Source organism: Tyto alba, unplaced genomic scaffold (genome assembly GCF_018691265.1).
Source record: "Tyto alba isolate M040663 unplaced genomic scaffold, T.alba_DEE_v4.0 Super-Scaffold_7, whole genome shotgun sequence".
Lineage (NCBI taxonomy): Eukaryota > Metazoa > Chordata > Aves > Strigiformes > Tytonidae > Tyto > Tyto alba.
The window spans coordinates 40,944,322-40,960,456 of NW_024881328.1; positions in this window are offsets into that span (position 1 = coordinate 40,944,322).

A 16,135-nucleotide genomic window follows, 5' to 3' on the forward strand; every position below is an offset into this window, starting at 1 on the left:
CTCGTGACTTTGTCTTTGTAAAAGCCATGGTGGGCATCAGTGGAGTCATTTTCCAGGGTCTGGAAACCATTTGTTTGGAGGGAAATTCCGGTGGTCCTTAAAGGGAGGATGGATGCCGTATGGATATTTGGGGGGAGGTCACTGAGGTGCTGCTGGTAACCTGGAATTTTCCAGCTTGGAAAAAGATAGAAACCAAGATGTCTTGGTTGTGAAAGCTCTGTCCTGGAGGAACTTAAACTCAGCTGAACCTGGCCTCAGCTGGCCCTGACTGGAGCAGGGTGTTGGCCCAGAGGCATCTGGAGATCTCTTCCAACCTGCATGTCTCTGCTGTCCATAGACATGATGATCTTTACCCCAGGGTATTCCTGTCCTTATCCGATCCCAACCAAAGCACGTTTTCCTGCCCCTCCAGAAAGTCCCTCTAAAATCATGAGGCAGATGAACTTGACCCCCTCTCTAGAGTATGGGGCTGAGGTCCTAAATGTCCCCAAACTTCAGTTGTGGTCTGCAGGTGGGGGTTGATAACACCTCCCATAGCCCAGTGGAGGTGCTGAAAAGGAAGACATGAGCCTTGCAGGCACACTCCATGGACGGGGCAGCTGAATGCCAAAACCAGAGCAGGTCCACAGGGGAGAGGGTATTTACTCCCGGAGAACAGAGCTGCATTGGTTAAATCTTGGAAAGGAGGCCAAGGTTACCATTTAGGGCTTATCCAGTATCTTCCTCCATGGGTCGGGGTGGGACTGTCACAAGGAGAAGGTCACCTGGTGCTCACCTGCCCCACACTTTGTGGTACCACTTTCTAAAGCAACTCAGGTGGGTCTTCAAGGACCATGGATATGAGACATGCGCCATGCGTTGTACGTGATGCCTTTGAAAGCAGCCCTCTCAACGGGATGATTCACCTTCCATAACACCATTTACAAGACTAAATTAAGCTGGCCAGACACCTCAGGTTCCCTGTTCAACGCTGCACACAATCCACAGGGGTCCAAGAGCCTCACCTTGACTCATCCAGGTGAGTAGGGCTGCAGATTCGTCATGGCACAGGGCGAGCGAAGGACTGCTCTGGGTTTTGTCCCTGTGGACATTTACATTTTGAGTTGTCCCAGCTTTTACACCATTCCTGACACACGGAGCAGCCCAGATCCCAACATTTCCCATCAGTACCAAGCCACTTGCGCAGGGCTCGGGGACGGCAGGGACGCTGCTTGACCGGGGATGAGCAGAGCCCTGGCAGCTGCGCTCGGGAAGCTGTGCTGTTTATTTGGCACCCTCTCGGAGCACATCACAAGGGCTTCATTAAAAAAAAAAAAAAAAGGGGGAATGGATGACCCTTTTTTATTTATTATTATAATTGGCTTTTGCAACGGCTGCACCAAGCTGTGGCCGCTCCGGAGGACAGAGCATCCCGCCCAGCATTTTGCTGTGCACAGGGGCATGTTGTAATCTCCCTTTTTTGCTCTCATGGAGTAAAAAAGTTGCAGCTAGGTTAAAGCGACCCCCAAATCACCCTTCCTTCTGGCCTCCCACCCCTCTGGAGCACAGGGAAAGTTTCTCCCAATGCCAGTGCCGCCTCCGTTTCCCGGGAAAGCTGCTTTCAGTGGACCGTGCAGTGCTCCGGGATGCGAAGGCGCAGCCTTGGCTTTCACAGCATGCCAGGAGGAGCAGGAGGTTTGGGAAGGGCCACCCCCCCCCCCCCCATCCCCTCCCATTCCTGGGGCTGCGGGGCATTGTAGTCGCCTCTCCCGAGCCTTTTAAGGAAGCACGTTACGCCCCGGGCCCCCGGCCAGCGGCCACGCGGGGTTACACATGGAAGTCATCTGCAGCTGGGAGCACATCTGCCAGCGTGGCTGGGGGACCAGACCAGGAGTAAAAATAGCTCATCCCAGCCCGGCAGAGCCCCGAGCAGCGCGCTCTGCTCCTGGCTGCCAACGGTTAGCCCCGACACACCGTGCCCCACTGCTTTTGGGGTAGCCTTCGCCATTTCCTGGCTGCAGATCTGGCTGGCATCTTGGTTGCCAAGCCTCCCATGTTAGGGAAAGGGGCTGCTCCCCCAGTGTGATGGGGCTTTTTTGCAGACAAATTATCTCTGGATAAACAGTTCCCATCCCTTTGTGAAACCATTTCTTAGCAGCACCCTAAAAGAAATAGACACTGTGATGATGAACTCAAGACAGCCGTGATGGATGTATGTGGTGTAATGCAGAGGACACAGTCCTTAAAGCTGCACTTCTTATGCAGACATCCCATCTAAACCTCCTGCATCAAAACTGCCCGTGACTCATCTTTGAAAACTCAGTCTTCCACCGCTTCCTGAGAGTGCGACAGCAAAGACAAAAAAGCTGGACTCAAAGCCTAGAAATTCTCCATCAGCTGAGGGCATGTTGTAAAAGAAAAGCGAAGTCCCCCGGTGAGGACCTGTTCTGTGGTCTAACGCTGTTTAGAAAGTCTCTCCATCTTTTGGCATGACCCCTGATCAAGCTGCTGGAGGACAATGGCCCGTGTTGGGCTCATGCTCTCAAACCCTTGGGCTGTGGCCCGAAAAGGACTTGCATACCTGAAAGCCTGCTTTCTTGGGGCACATCAGCCTAATAAAAGATACTATCACTTCCTATAAACTGCACCTCTCGTTGCCAGACCACAACAGTTACATCACTTCTACTAATGACCAAGTCATCTTGTAAAAAAGCTCAGCATCAGTGGAGAGGGTAACCTGGCATCCTCCTCCTACTCCGAGCTGCTCACAGCTTCTTTTGGCTAAAACTACCTGTTTTAGCGTAGCTTGCCTGTGGGACTCATGCCCTCAGGCAACCCAAAGCAACGCTAGGAAGGTCTGACCATCGTTATAGACAGTACGGGTGAGGCGTGGTTGCCTACATCTAGGCATGATGTGTCATTTCAGAAACCCTCAGTCACCAGTTACGTGCTGCTTGTGGGAGCTCCTTAACTTTTACCAGGTCTTCCAACCCTGTGCAGAGATTGTCGGCCACCGCTGAGCATCTCAATTTGCAGTCGGGGCTTGCATTTAGGTAACCAGGACCCACTTCTAAACTGAGGTGTGGATGCAGGAGGGGATGTAGGACATTGTGCCTTCCTCTGTGCAATCTTACTGTGAAACACTCCATGAAGACGGTCACTGGTAAAATAAGGGCTGGTGGCTCTGCTGACTGTGACAGAATTAGCATTAGGACTTGAAGACAAAGCATTAAATCCAAGACTTGCTTGGACTTTATGCGGGTCTCCAAGGCAAGGTCAACCCGCCATACATGAGCTCTGCATAGGTTTGTCTAACCCATTCCCAGAAAACTCCAGAGATTTAAGGCAATACTATAATTTCCCTAAGGGGTAATAGTGGACAGCCCCTGGGACAAACTACTACGTGGCTTTTGCAACAGCCAGTCTCAAATCTCACTCGGTCTAATTGAAATCCAGAGGGTTTTGTATGAACATGCTGCCCTTGGATACAAGTGAGCTATGGGTCCACTGCTGAAAACCACAGTGTTCAACACCAGAGCAGAGGCATAACCTTTTATGACACCAATGGTATCATAAAAATTAAGAGTAGGACATGTAGCACAGTTAAGCATTGCAGCCAGACCTTAAAATTTAGAATAGCACCAGCATTTAATGCTCGCTTAGGTTCTCTTAATGCTGTAGCTTTGCGTTTAATCATAGCCTTCTTGGGAAACCTTTACAAGGAGAGGCAAAGTGGCTCTGACACATTTTATTAGCCAGTATTAAATTTATTACATCAGCAAAAGAAGCCAGTCTAAGAGTATATAGATGTACACATGTACCTGCCTAGCTCTTTTCAGTTACAGCAGGTTTTCCAGCGACACCACGCCAAAGCAATGCCCTACATCACGAGTGTTGACATTGCAAGGTCAAGAGTTTAAGGAAAAAGATGTCTTCCACGCCGGGCATTCCTGGCAATTAAGACTGCATTCAAGTGCTTCAGCATAGATGCAGATAAACTTGGACCAGCTGAGCCTGGAGAAAAGGATCTTCGGATAATTGAGACACAAGTGTGGGCATTTCCTCAGCCACGGGTTCTTCTGTGTGGCCATCACCCTACTCTTTGTCCCTCCCTGCTTCAGATTCCTGCTTGTGAGATGGAAATAATACATCTCCCATCCCTAAAATCATTAAACCTCTGGGTAACAAGGAGCTGATAAACCGAGCCAAGGGGATTTGGAAGATGCTAGGTTTTGTAGGTGCTCGTTTGCTTTCTGCCTGTGTGTTACAGCCCCTGGGTGCCCCTAAGCTCGCTGGGGCAGGGTGGTCGCTCCCGGGGAGCAGCACCTCTCCGGCAGCCCACCGTAAACCAGCACCATTCCCTCGAGCTGCGCTGACCGCTCAGCGGCTGGCATGCCTGCCACCGAGACCACCAGCCCGGCTGGCTTTAAATGGCGAAATAATTTTAAACCCCTGGTGATTTTTCAGCCCTTGCCAGCCGAGCCCCAGCCCAGCAGCCGGGGACTGCTCACAAAATGGCAGCAGGCAGCTCGCTGGAAGCGCAGCCTTTCCAAAAGCAAAACCCACGGCTAAATTGGACGTGGCGGGGTAAACAGCCTCAGCAAATAGCTGGGACTGCGCTCCAGCTGCGGGATGATTTACGAGACAGCAGGAGCGGGTCTTTTCTTCGGTTAAACAGAGCAGATCCGAACCAGATGTCTAACCTTTATCTCGATTGCTGCGGAGACGGAGGAGCAGACAGGGGAGAGAGAAAGACGTTCGAGTTTCCATGAGCTGCCGCTCCACTGTCTTCCAAAGTCAGCTCATAAAGAAAAATGAACACCATAAGCCAGGAAACTTTGCTTTGGTGAACTATATGTTTTGTTTCGACATTCGCTGCTATAGCGACTGCACTGAAATAAAAGTGCAGCCGGCTGGGATGATCTCACCGTATTACTCTATTAAAATCTGGTATTATAAAGATATAACCTGGGCAGCTGATTGAAGATTTGCACATAGGCATGGCTGGGGTCTGCGGGAAAGCGGGGCTGGGGAAGGGCAAGTACAGGGGGAATGAGGGCAGGAGGCTGAGGCACCCAACTTTGGGGATTTTTTCCCACCCAGTGAACAAGACAAGTGGGAGAGAGATGTTGGAGAGAGATGGGCTCTGCCCTGTGTTCCCAGAGAAGGGGGAACTTTTGGCCACCCGTGATGAAAAGCTTTTGGGAAGTCCGTGCCATGAGGGGACCACGCTGTGTGGTTTCACAGCTTGGTGTGAGCAGTGGGGCTTTCCAAACTGAGAGCCTGAAGTATGCACTCTCCTAGCTCAGTGCCTAGACAGGCAGGGAAATACCCTGGGAATAACATCCAGCTCTCGATCCCATCAAAAACAGCTTCCAAACCTGGGGTGAAAGCACGCCAGTGTGCTGCTGGGAATGTCATCTGAGATGCGAGCGTCTCAACTCTAGGATATCCTAGTGGGCAAAGTCCAAATAAGCTGTGACTTGAAAAAAAAAAAAAAAAAAAAAAGGTAGAAACTATTTAAGCGCATATGCAATTAAAATATATATAGCTTATCAGTGGGATCTGCAAGATTGTGAGCGTGGTCAATGAACTGAAGTGGAACTGCAAGGCCTGAAAAAAAGTTGCTAGGGATGAAAGCAGTAGTTTGCTATTTCTAAAATACTTGTCTAGCTTTACAGTGGTGATTAATTCTGCAGATGGGGAGGTTGCGTTGGAGGCTAATGAAAAAAAATGAGCATTGCTTTAGATTGACTGGAATATTGAAGAAGGCATGACACAGCCTGCTTTGGAAATAACCGGGCCGCTGCGGCTGCTATTTTGCAGCATACGTGTTTCAGGCTCCCCTGCCCGGCTCGCTGCTGCTTCCCTACGCCAGCCCTTCGAGCATCCTTGTATTTACTGATGGTTTAACTGCCGTGCATGTAAAGCTCGGATGACAGCATTACCACTGACTGTCTAGAAACTAAAGAAATCAAACGAGCGCCATTTGGAAAGGAAAACTAAATGCGCTCACTCACTGCTCACACTTTTTTCCCCCGGAAATTTGGCAAATTTTGTGGCAAGAATGCTTTTCTAAGTAAAAGATGATCTGTGGTTTAAAAAAGACGTTTTGCAGTGGGAGGATTAAATACGGCAAGCCTGACATTTCCCATTAACCCACAGTTCTGCTCCTCTCATGGCATTGCATTTTGCCCCAGTTCATTTTTTTTAAGGCTGCTAGAAATTAGAAATGATTTTGGAAAAGCCAGTGAGCTAGAAATTAGAAATGATTTTGGAAAAGCCAGTGAGCTTGACCACCCACTCCTGCCCTGGGTGCCGGGGTCCCTGCAGAGCTCACCGGGAGAAACGTCCAGCTCCCTGGACTCCTGAGCTACGCAGGGCTGGATATTGGACAGACTGGCTGACTGTTTGACACGGCAAAAGGTTGCCAGATTCTGAAGCAGTTTCCAAAATAATTACTCAAAATCCCCACCAACATCGGCTGCATTTTAAGACTCCTTTGTTTTCTCTGCACCTTCTTGCTCTGTGTCTCCCATCCCTCTTTCTTGGGATGCAGACCATGGGCAAAAGTTCTGCATCGCCCCCAGTGCCACCCCAGCAATGGATGCAGGTGGTCCCAGGCTGGCTCCTTACTGAGCTTAGATATTTTATTTAATGCTATTTCTCCCCAGGATGGAAGCAGCCATGGGAGAAAGGCAGAGGGACACCTCCAGAGCAGCCTGGAAGCTGCACCCCATCTTCGTGCCTAAAAGCCTGCCGATGCAGGGTAGGTTGTAGGTGTCAAGCTGGGACTAAAAGCAGCAAACTGACCAAAGGGGAACCTAAAAATGCAAATGTCGCCCTGAAAAACTTCAGCGGACAAGCCCACAAGGTCTCTGAGAACAGTAACAGCTCATTACACAGGGGTATAACACAGACCAAGTGCAGCCTGGTTACCTCAGAGCTTGTGGTAGCTGCATTAGGGGACATCTGCATATTGCCCGTAATCTTAGGAAATGTACTAATTCTCCTAGCAAGTAGAATTATAATTCTCCTCCCAAGGGAGACTATTTCTTGAAATAGGCCAGGTCAGAGCATCCTCACAATGCAGCCCAAAGAGGCCCTTTTTGCCCACTTCCCAGCAGGATGGGACGGATTAGCTGGGTTCAGCAGCCAAGTGTAAAAGCCTTGTTAGTGCTAGAAAAATATCTTCTGTTTGGAAGAGATTATCAAGATCTGAAATGCTTGGTATTGAAGTCAACTTAATCCTGAATGTGGTAAGTGAGCGAGGAAGCCAGGCGCCGTGTCTGTGTGGACTCAGGGATGGGGTTAACCCCAGATTAAAAAGCCTGACTTGGGGGTTACCTCCCATTTTTAGTACTTTTTCCCCAATCTGACCGAAGCTGTATCTATCTGCCCCATTTTTCTGCCCTCCAACACAGGCCAACCCCAGCTGCCTTGGGAAGGGATGTGAGCATAGGGAAATGGATGGTGGCCCTTCCCACGTTGGGCTTGCAGAACCCCACAGCTTTGGGAACCAGCGACCATCACCTGCACATCTGCACTTAACACCCCAGAAAGTGTTTTTTCCCTCAGTTAAGTGCCATTCAACAGGTTTTTTTTTAATCCCTCTAAGGCATCCTTGGTCCATTTGACCTGCTCCACCTGAAGACCCCCATCTAAGACCTCAATTTTGGCCGTAGACATTTGAGAATTGCTCGATTAAGAAGCAGCGCACTGAAAAGAGCACCTCATTTCCAGCCTTCTTCTTCTGCCGCTGCAACAGGCAGCTGCTGGAATGCTGCCTCCTTTATTTAATTTTAGTTTGGGGAATAAAAAAGCATTTTTGTCTGTAGTCTGGAGCCAAACTCATTGCAAAAGAGCAGGCTGTACTCTGGTCAGCCCTGTGCATTGTCCCTACAGCTGTGTTCCATCGCGGGGCCGTCTAATGCTGGTGGTCACGTAAAGATGGGGAGGAGAACATCCCCTCTTGCAAATTTTGTTTGACAGGCTGTCCCTGTAATGGGTAACCTCAGGTCTCTTCCATGGGGGCTAAAGGATTTACTGAACCAGTGTCGTGCTGGTCCCCAGGCATGTGAGAAGCTGGCACAAGGGCTGGCTATCATGCTGTGCCAAAACCCCCTACCTCTCAATGAGCCATCACCATGCCTTTGCTCCCCTGGCATTTTTCAGCCACACATGGAAATCCCCTGGATGCTCAGAAGCTGGGGAAAGCATCCCCTGCACGGCAGGGAGCAGCGCGCACGGCCAGGGCTGGCTCGAGCTGACCACAGCAGGGAGAGGGCCAAGACCCATTTGCAAACCCAGAGGCACAAAAGTAGCTACAAAAACTTGGTAGAGCAGCAAATGCTTGAGTCTACCCGCACTTCTGGTTTACCATCGGTTGAATAACCCTTTTGCAGGTGCAGACTAGAGAGGATGGGTAGAAATGATTTGCTTCTGAAGAAAAGGCATCTTCTAAACTGCTGCCTCCGCCTCCCCAGCCCCAGCTCTGTACGTGTCTGTCTGCATCAGAAATCTCAGGAATTTTCACTGAACTGCTCTCAGGAAATCTCTGCATTTTTCACAGGCGTGTCTACAAAGGGACACCGATTGCACAAGATGGTCTGAGCACTGGAGAAGAGAGAGTCCAGCAAAAGAAAAAAGACAAAAATCCCAAGAAACAACTTTACTCGGAAAAAGCAGTCAGAAGTTTGAAGCACATCCAGACCACTGCTCTGGAAATCAGGCTGAAAAATCTTGTGACATCAGGCTCTCTCAGGAGGTCGCTGCTATTTCCCAGCTGTAAAGCCCTGGGAATGTTGCTAGCGGCCCACAGTGGACTTTGGAAGAGGTGGGAAGATGATGCTGAGGTGCCCAAGCAGCATCTTGCAGGGAGCTTCCCACTGAATGCCACCACAAGACTCTGGCAGCTCGGTATTGAAGAGCAGGAAACACAAATAATTCTCTATTGGTCATTAATTTGCTCTGAACCTGCACAGGGCTGGATAGAGGAGGAGAGGGCATCTTTCAGGCCTCCTTCTGGTCATCTCTTTGCTTCAAAGAGCTCCCAATGCATGGGAAAAACAACAGGAAATTACATTTCTTAGAGTATTTTGAAATAAAACCAGAGCAGGTTTGTACTGCACACTGACGAGGGTGGCAGGCAGGTCATGCAGATGTGGAGCAAAAGATGCAGGAGAGAGATCGTCAAGTCTAAGGGGGGCTGATGAGGGGTTTTCTTTGCCTTTTTTAGGTACTGTGCATGGCTACATCTGTGCCTGAGGCAATCTCCCGCTCGCTCAAGAGAATGCAATTTGTGTTTTCTAAAACAAGCACACACTTATTCCAAGAAACGTTGCTGAAAGTTTATGGATATGTTGGAAAGCCACTTGCAAATGGATTGAGATAGTTACCCCGAAGGAGATGGTGCAATCCCATATTTGTCACTGATCACATCCCCTAGGAATAACACCCAATTGCCTTATTTTGGGGGTTGCCAATGGGAAAAAAAAAAAAAAAAAATCAAACATTAAAATGTACAAGAGAGGTTTGTCCAGCCTGTTCAGCAGCTGGAGGATGATGGATATGCCATGGACATAAGTGAGAGGATGGAAATGGAGGAGAACACAATCAGCCAAGAAAGCAATAATCCTGGACGCCAAAGGATGTCCAGCTTTTATAATGTACATTTTATCCCCCTACAAGCCATTACACTGCTGCCTAATCCCCCTGCTCCTGTGAGATGCTTTGCACCTCCTAGAAACTGCTGGGACCCCTCATTGCCTGCTGCCATCCCTGGGAGTCGCGGTGTCTTGGCCACCTCAGACCTTGGTGGCCAGGAGGTCCTCCTTGGATGTAAGAAGCCGCCCAACTCTTTCTGGTTTGATTTTTTTTTTTTTTTTAATTATTTTTTTAAATGGTTGGTCTTTGCGGAGGGATGCTTCTTTGCAAAGCTAAAAGGCAACTTGTAGAGGAGCAAGGGCTTTTGCAACCAGCCAGAGCCATCACGGCACACTGGAGCCATTCCCTTCCCCGGGGTGCCCCCCGCTCCCCCCGCTGCCAGCCCACCCATCCCTCTCTCCGGCAGCTACCATCACTTGTCTGTGCTGGCAACTTCAGGCCATCCTGTTGCCATCAGCAGGAATTGACGTGGAGGGGTTACATCTCACTCAACACCTTCCCACGGGCTTTACCTCCTCTCAATGGGGCTGGCTTGAGCCAGACCCCAGGGTCCATCACCCTGGCCTCGGGGCACCCAGCCCCGCTCCCCTCTGAGGGGTGCAGTGATGCTTTTCTCTTCGCTCTCCTCCACCCAGCAGCTGGGACCCACCCAAGCCCAGACCCCATCAGAGCTTTGCGATCCCTTCCCAGCCCCAACAGCAAGATGAGGACTGGGCTGGCTGGATCTGCCCCTCACCCACCCCGGCTCTGGTGGCACACGGTGGCCCCCCCCCCCCCCCCCCGCTCGCCAGGCTGGGGCCGGACCCCGACCGTGGCCGGCACCGGGCTGAGCTGCGGCTCAGCATCATCTCACTGCCTCCCACGCAGATCCGGGACCCAGCGGCAAGCCGCATGAGCTCATCGCTGGGGTGCTGCCAGCTTGACTGAGGAGGGAAGGGAAGGAGAGAGAAGGCAGCGCAAGAAAAATGAGGATTAAGAGGGAAAAAGGAATGGAAAAAAAAGAGAGAAAAGGAAAAAGGAAAAAGAAAAAAAAAAAGAAAAAGGGAAAAGGAAAAAGAAAAAGATGTATGTATATTAAAAAAAAACAACTAAGAATAAAAAAAATAAATAAAAAATAAAAAAGGAAAAAGGAAAAAGGAAAAAGGAAAAGAATAAAGAAAAAAGAAAAAAGAAAAAAAGGAAAAAGGAAGAAGGAAAAAAAGAAAAAAAGAAAAAAAGGAAAGGGAAAAAAAAGATTAAAATATTAGAAAGGAAGAAGAAAAAAGAAAAAAAGGAAAGGGAAAAAGAGAAAAGGAAGAAGGAAGAAGGAAAAAGGGAAAATGAAAAAATAAAATATATATGTATATTAAAAAAAACAAAACCTAAAAATAAAAAAGAGAAAAGAAAAAAAAAGAAAAAAGAAAAAAGGAAAGAGAAAAAAGGAAAAAGGAGAAAGCAAAAAGAAAAAAGAAAAAACTTGAGGCCAACTCCACACGGGCCCATAGCAACTCACAGAAGGGACAAGGAGTGCAATGGGGACCAGGCAGGCCAGCGAGCCCCTTCTCTGCTGAAAACAGCCTGCCTGCCAAATGGGGGGGTGGGGGTGGGGGGTGGGAATCATATTAACTTCAGTGCCTGCTGAGCCCACATGAAGTGCTTCGAGCACTGCAAGTATTTCATACCTGTACGGGCAGACAACCCTGCCTCTGCCCGGGAGAGGGGCAAAGGGGCTGGCGATCACCTTTGGGATTTCAAGGACCAATTTGCTGACCTTGAGGCTCCTGGGGGGCACCAGCGACAGCACACACTCAGACAAAAAGTGATGCAAGTAAATAACCCCTTGTTTGGAGAAGCAAGTGTTTTTAAAAGATCCTGCTTGGCTGGTCTCCCCTCTGAGCTGGTTAAGACAGGAGGATGATTTGTGGCCGTGAATCCCCGCGTGAGATTTGGAAGGGGTCCCTTGTTGACGTCACGGCTGCTCTCTCTTGCTCTAAGGGCTAGGCTGGTGGAAAAAAAAAAAAAAAAAGAGAATTTGGTCAGCAGCTCCAACAACTTTAATACTTGTGCAAGTGCCATGGTCTTCTCTGGCTCCAGCATGACTGGGATGGCATCATGGAGACAGGGTCCCACGGGAGAGCCTGCGGGGCCACTCGTCCCCTACCTCTCCACATCACAGCTGGACAGTGAAAAACACCGTTACATTTTTCCACAAAACAGCACAGATTCTGCAGAAATGTGCATCAGCCCCTGGTGAATTCTACTGCCAAAACCCCGCATTGCTCTATTTGTGCACAACAGCTAGTCGCCTCATTGTCCTGTACGATGGCCACGCTTTGTGCCCCTCATTCACGACCTGCCTCCCCAGGTCAGCTACGACACGGCCCTGTGAAAGAAGCATCATTTACTTTGGTACATCACCTGCACTCCTCACCTCGCCTTGCAATAAACCACTGATAAAGCCTCTTAACCATCCTCTGGGAATTGTAAAAGCATCCACAAGACAGGATTTTATTTGTGCTGTCCCTGCGGGATCTGGCTCAGAGGACACCCGTGGGGCTGGCACCAGGCAGAGCACGGCGGTGGAGGCAGGTTGAAGCCCAGACCCAGCAAACCATGCAAATAATAACAACGATGCCAAAGTGGGGTGAGTGATAAAATCCAGCCCTTGCATAGCTGTGGCCATCCCACCTGCGCTGCGATTCCCTGGAAGTGATTTTACTAGCAAGGCAAGGCGGGGAAGGAGACTTTCCTCCCAACGGTGAACCCAGCCCCGCTAATCTCTTGAAAACGTGTGGAAAGAGAGTGAGGTTCAAACATGTTTTAAGCTGTTTCTCATTATCGTGGGAACCAGAGGCGAGCTGCAAGGAGCTTGGGGTGGAGAAGGGGGGCTGCTTCTCCATGCATCACCCACAGGGATGCTATCCTACCCTAAAATGGGGTGACCAGCTCACCCAGCCCCGCCTCAACCTTCTGCAGTAGCGACCCTTCTCATTGAAGCTTTCCCCCTGCTCCCAGGGGTTCAGCCAGGACACCCCGACTTCGCAGCTCCTCTCCTGGGGCTGGAAGTGAAAATTGGGATTCAGTGGCAGCTTGTCATCACTGCCTGAAGCCCCTCCAACGTGCCGGGGTCGGGAAGAGCCAAACCCTATGTGCGGCAAAGGGTCAGGGCAGGATACCCACGAGGAGAGATGGGAGGGTGGAGACACGGAGAAGGGAGTGGAGCGGGGGATGTTTTGGGAAAGCAAAAAAGAGGAATGAGAAGCATGATGCGAGAGCATCGGCCAGCGACCGAGGAAGGGAGATGCGCAGCCGAGCGCATCAGCCCGTTCGCAATCAGCCCGGGGGTGGCAGCAGCCCGGCCGCGGGGGACACGCACGGCGAGTTGGAAATCTGCTGGAAAAGGGCTGCAGGGAAAGTCTTGCACTGACACAGAAAAAAATGTGCTGACCTCAGGCACCTCTTCCAGCCCTAGGTTTTACGGCGCCAGCATACATGTCCTATGGAAAACGTGAACCTAATCCTCCTAATGATGAGCACCGGGTATCGCAATCACAGGAAGCATCGTGTACATTCCCGCACTCGCCCCACACGAGTTTCAAGGACAAACGCTGATGAAGAGCAGGGAAACGGCTTCCCTTCAGTGTATTCCCAGGCAGCATGTAAAACCAGTACATTACTGTCTGCATAGGAGTGGAGATTAATTAGACCGAAATTAAATTGCAGCAGGGGAGTTTTAGGTTAGGTAGGAGCAGAGAGGGCTGGTTACACCAGCACATTACACCGTCAGCCTCCACTAAGGCAGCCCCTCCCTCCTGGGGACCATGCGTGGCATGTATAGGTATATGAGAAACCCAGGATCTGTCTGCCTGCTGAGCCGTGCTCATAGAGCGGGACTGGGCCTTTTATCAGCTTGCTGGAAATCAGGAGCAAGCCAAACCATGTGTTCGGGAGATGCCAAAGGCTACACCAGCATCTCCTAAACCTTTCGTAGCCCAGAGCGGGATGAAGTGTGAGGGCAGGCAGCTCCCTCGGGCTCTGGCTGCTGTGAAGGGCGTGTGAGATGGTTGCGGCTCTGCACATCGAGCTTCAAGGTCCACCAGAATGAAACCAGCCCGTGAGCCCAAAATAATTTGTTTGTCTATTTGACAGCGAGCAGTGGGAGAAGAGCATCCTTTTGCACAGCCCGCAGGGCCGCGGCAGATGGGGAACCCCCTGCCCTTGGTGAAGAGCCTTTTTCCCTGACGAACCAGCTGCTGTGCAAAGCAATTAGCAGTAATTAGCCCTTCCTTTCCCCACTGCAGTGGGGCTTGGGCACGTCCCTGCGGGGACTGGCTGGCTCCCGTGGGCCGGTGGCAGGGTGTTTGCAAGTCACCGTGCCAGCTGCGCTGCTCCGCCGATGGGGCCGGCGGCCCCTTCCCAGCTCCCTTCTGCTGCCGGTTTATTTTTCTGCTTGGATGTCCTGGGGTTGGGAGAGCTTTGAAAAAATAATTCTTTTACTGTTTAGGATTATAAATTGGTGTTGAAAAGTTGGAGAGCAAAACCCATCCAACTCTTACTGACACTATCCTAGACCCAGGGTAAATTATATCTTTTTTTTGTCTAATTTTAACAACCTTGCTAGGAACCAGAAAGCAGAAACAGTTCAACAGTTCAAGTTCCAGTGAGTGCAGCAGCTTCAGGGACTGAGATCTTCCCATCCCCAGATACCTGCCTTGCTCTGGGGCCAGAAATCCCGCAGGTTGCTGCTCCCACGCAGCCATATACGTGCAAAGATCAAGTAGTAGGAGTGCCACCTGCTGACACTAGAGATTATATAGCATCGTCTATACATTAATCGCCCATCTGCTGAGGTCACTGTGCCTGTCTCCGAGGCAGAGCTGCCCACTGTGTCCAGCCAGCCTTAGGGAAACACTGCTTGTGATGGTGATAGTGATAGTGGTCCTCACCCTCCTGGTAGGAGAGGACAACGTCAGCTACTCTGATTTTGGACCCATTCGCAAGGGAAGGGTAGGAAGAGCTGTAAAATGGGTGGGTTGTTTTGGAGGGGAACCACCACGCTGTAAGCATGATAGAGCATTTTCAGGGCCTTTTATTTGTGGCTGGTGTTTTTTTGGGTTTTTTTTGGTTTGGTTTTTTTTTTTTTTTTGATATAGAGAGGTTGAGTGACTCTCTGGAGAGGCTCGAGGGCTCATGAGGCAACGCTGAAACCCTACCAGCAACTCCCCACAGAGTGGGGAGATCAAAGCTTTGGTGGGGTGGGAACAAGAGGAGGAACTCTCTGTTTAAAATGGAAAAATATTTTATGACCCCTTCTTGTAAGGGCAGGTCCTGCTGGAGGCTCACTATGCAAACCCTTACTGTGTCCTTACAGCTTTTACAGACTGGCTTTTCAGAGGGAAAGGGCAGCAGCAAAGCCCCAGCCCATTTTGACCCCAATCATGGTCTGGTCCTTGTGGGGCTCTTGGCATCTGGGGAAGTTTTTGGGTGCCCAAATACTGGGAAAGGGATGAGTGCTCGGGAGGGAGGAAACCTTCTTGCAGGCCAGGAGTGGCCAATGCAGGCCCAGATGGATTTGGACCCCCATAAATCATGAGTGGCAAGACCCTCCCCCTGTCCAGCACCCCAAGCACACCCAGGAGATGCACCTTTTCCAGGGCAGCCCCAAGCTGCTTCTCTCTGAAATGCAAAAAATATATTAAGTTGGACTCCACATGATTCAGATGGCTAGCACTTATCTTAGCCAGGAGTCTCGTTTTCCTGGCCACAGGACTCTTTCTGGAAGCTATTTGCAAAAATGACATATGGTCTTTATTTTTTTTTAACTCACAGTGTATCACCCCAGTCATTAACCAAGCTGCTAGATGAGTTTTGATACAGTCCCACACTGGATGACCGCCGCAGCCTTACCAACGTGGCTAATCCTCAGGAAACAGTAAAAAGAAGCCAATAACCCATCCAGCCCTCTGAGCCCCTGGCTTTGTAATTTTCCAGAAATTCAGGGGTTGCTACTGGCTGATCCAAGGCAGAATTTCTAGTAATTTCCTCCAATTAGTATCTTTTTTTTCCTTTACTTCATTTAACACAATTTTATGCAGAAAGCTTTACCGCACCGTGCAGTTTCTCGTGTTTTAACAGGGATGGCCAAACACCTTCTTGAAACAGCAACCAACTGCCCAGAATGGGCTTAAAGAGACTCGGTGCTTTCTAGTAATACCTTAATCTAGTAATACCTTTGTACGGGAAAAACGTCAAGCTTTACTTTAACTTCCCCCTGCCCCCCCTCCCTGATTTCCTGGGGACTTTTCCGTATGAAAAGACACGGCTGAGCCCTTTGCTTGTCCAAAATCCCTTCTCCACCTCCCAGTGGCATGGGGTTGACTGCTGGGCTGAAAACGTGTCCTCAAAAGCTTTGTTATTTGGCTGGTTTCCCTGTCATTTTTCAGAAGAAACGTCCAGGCGATATTTCACAGCAAATAAAAGCCAGGCGTGAGAGCCCGACTTTCCTGGCAGC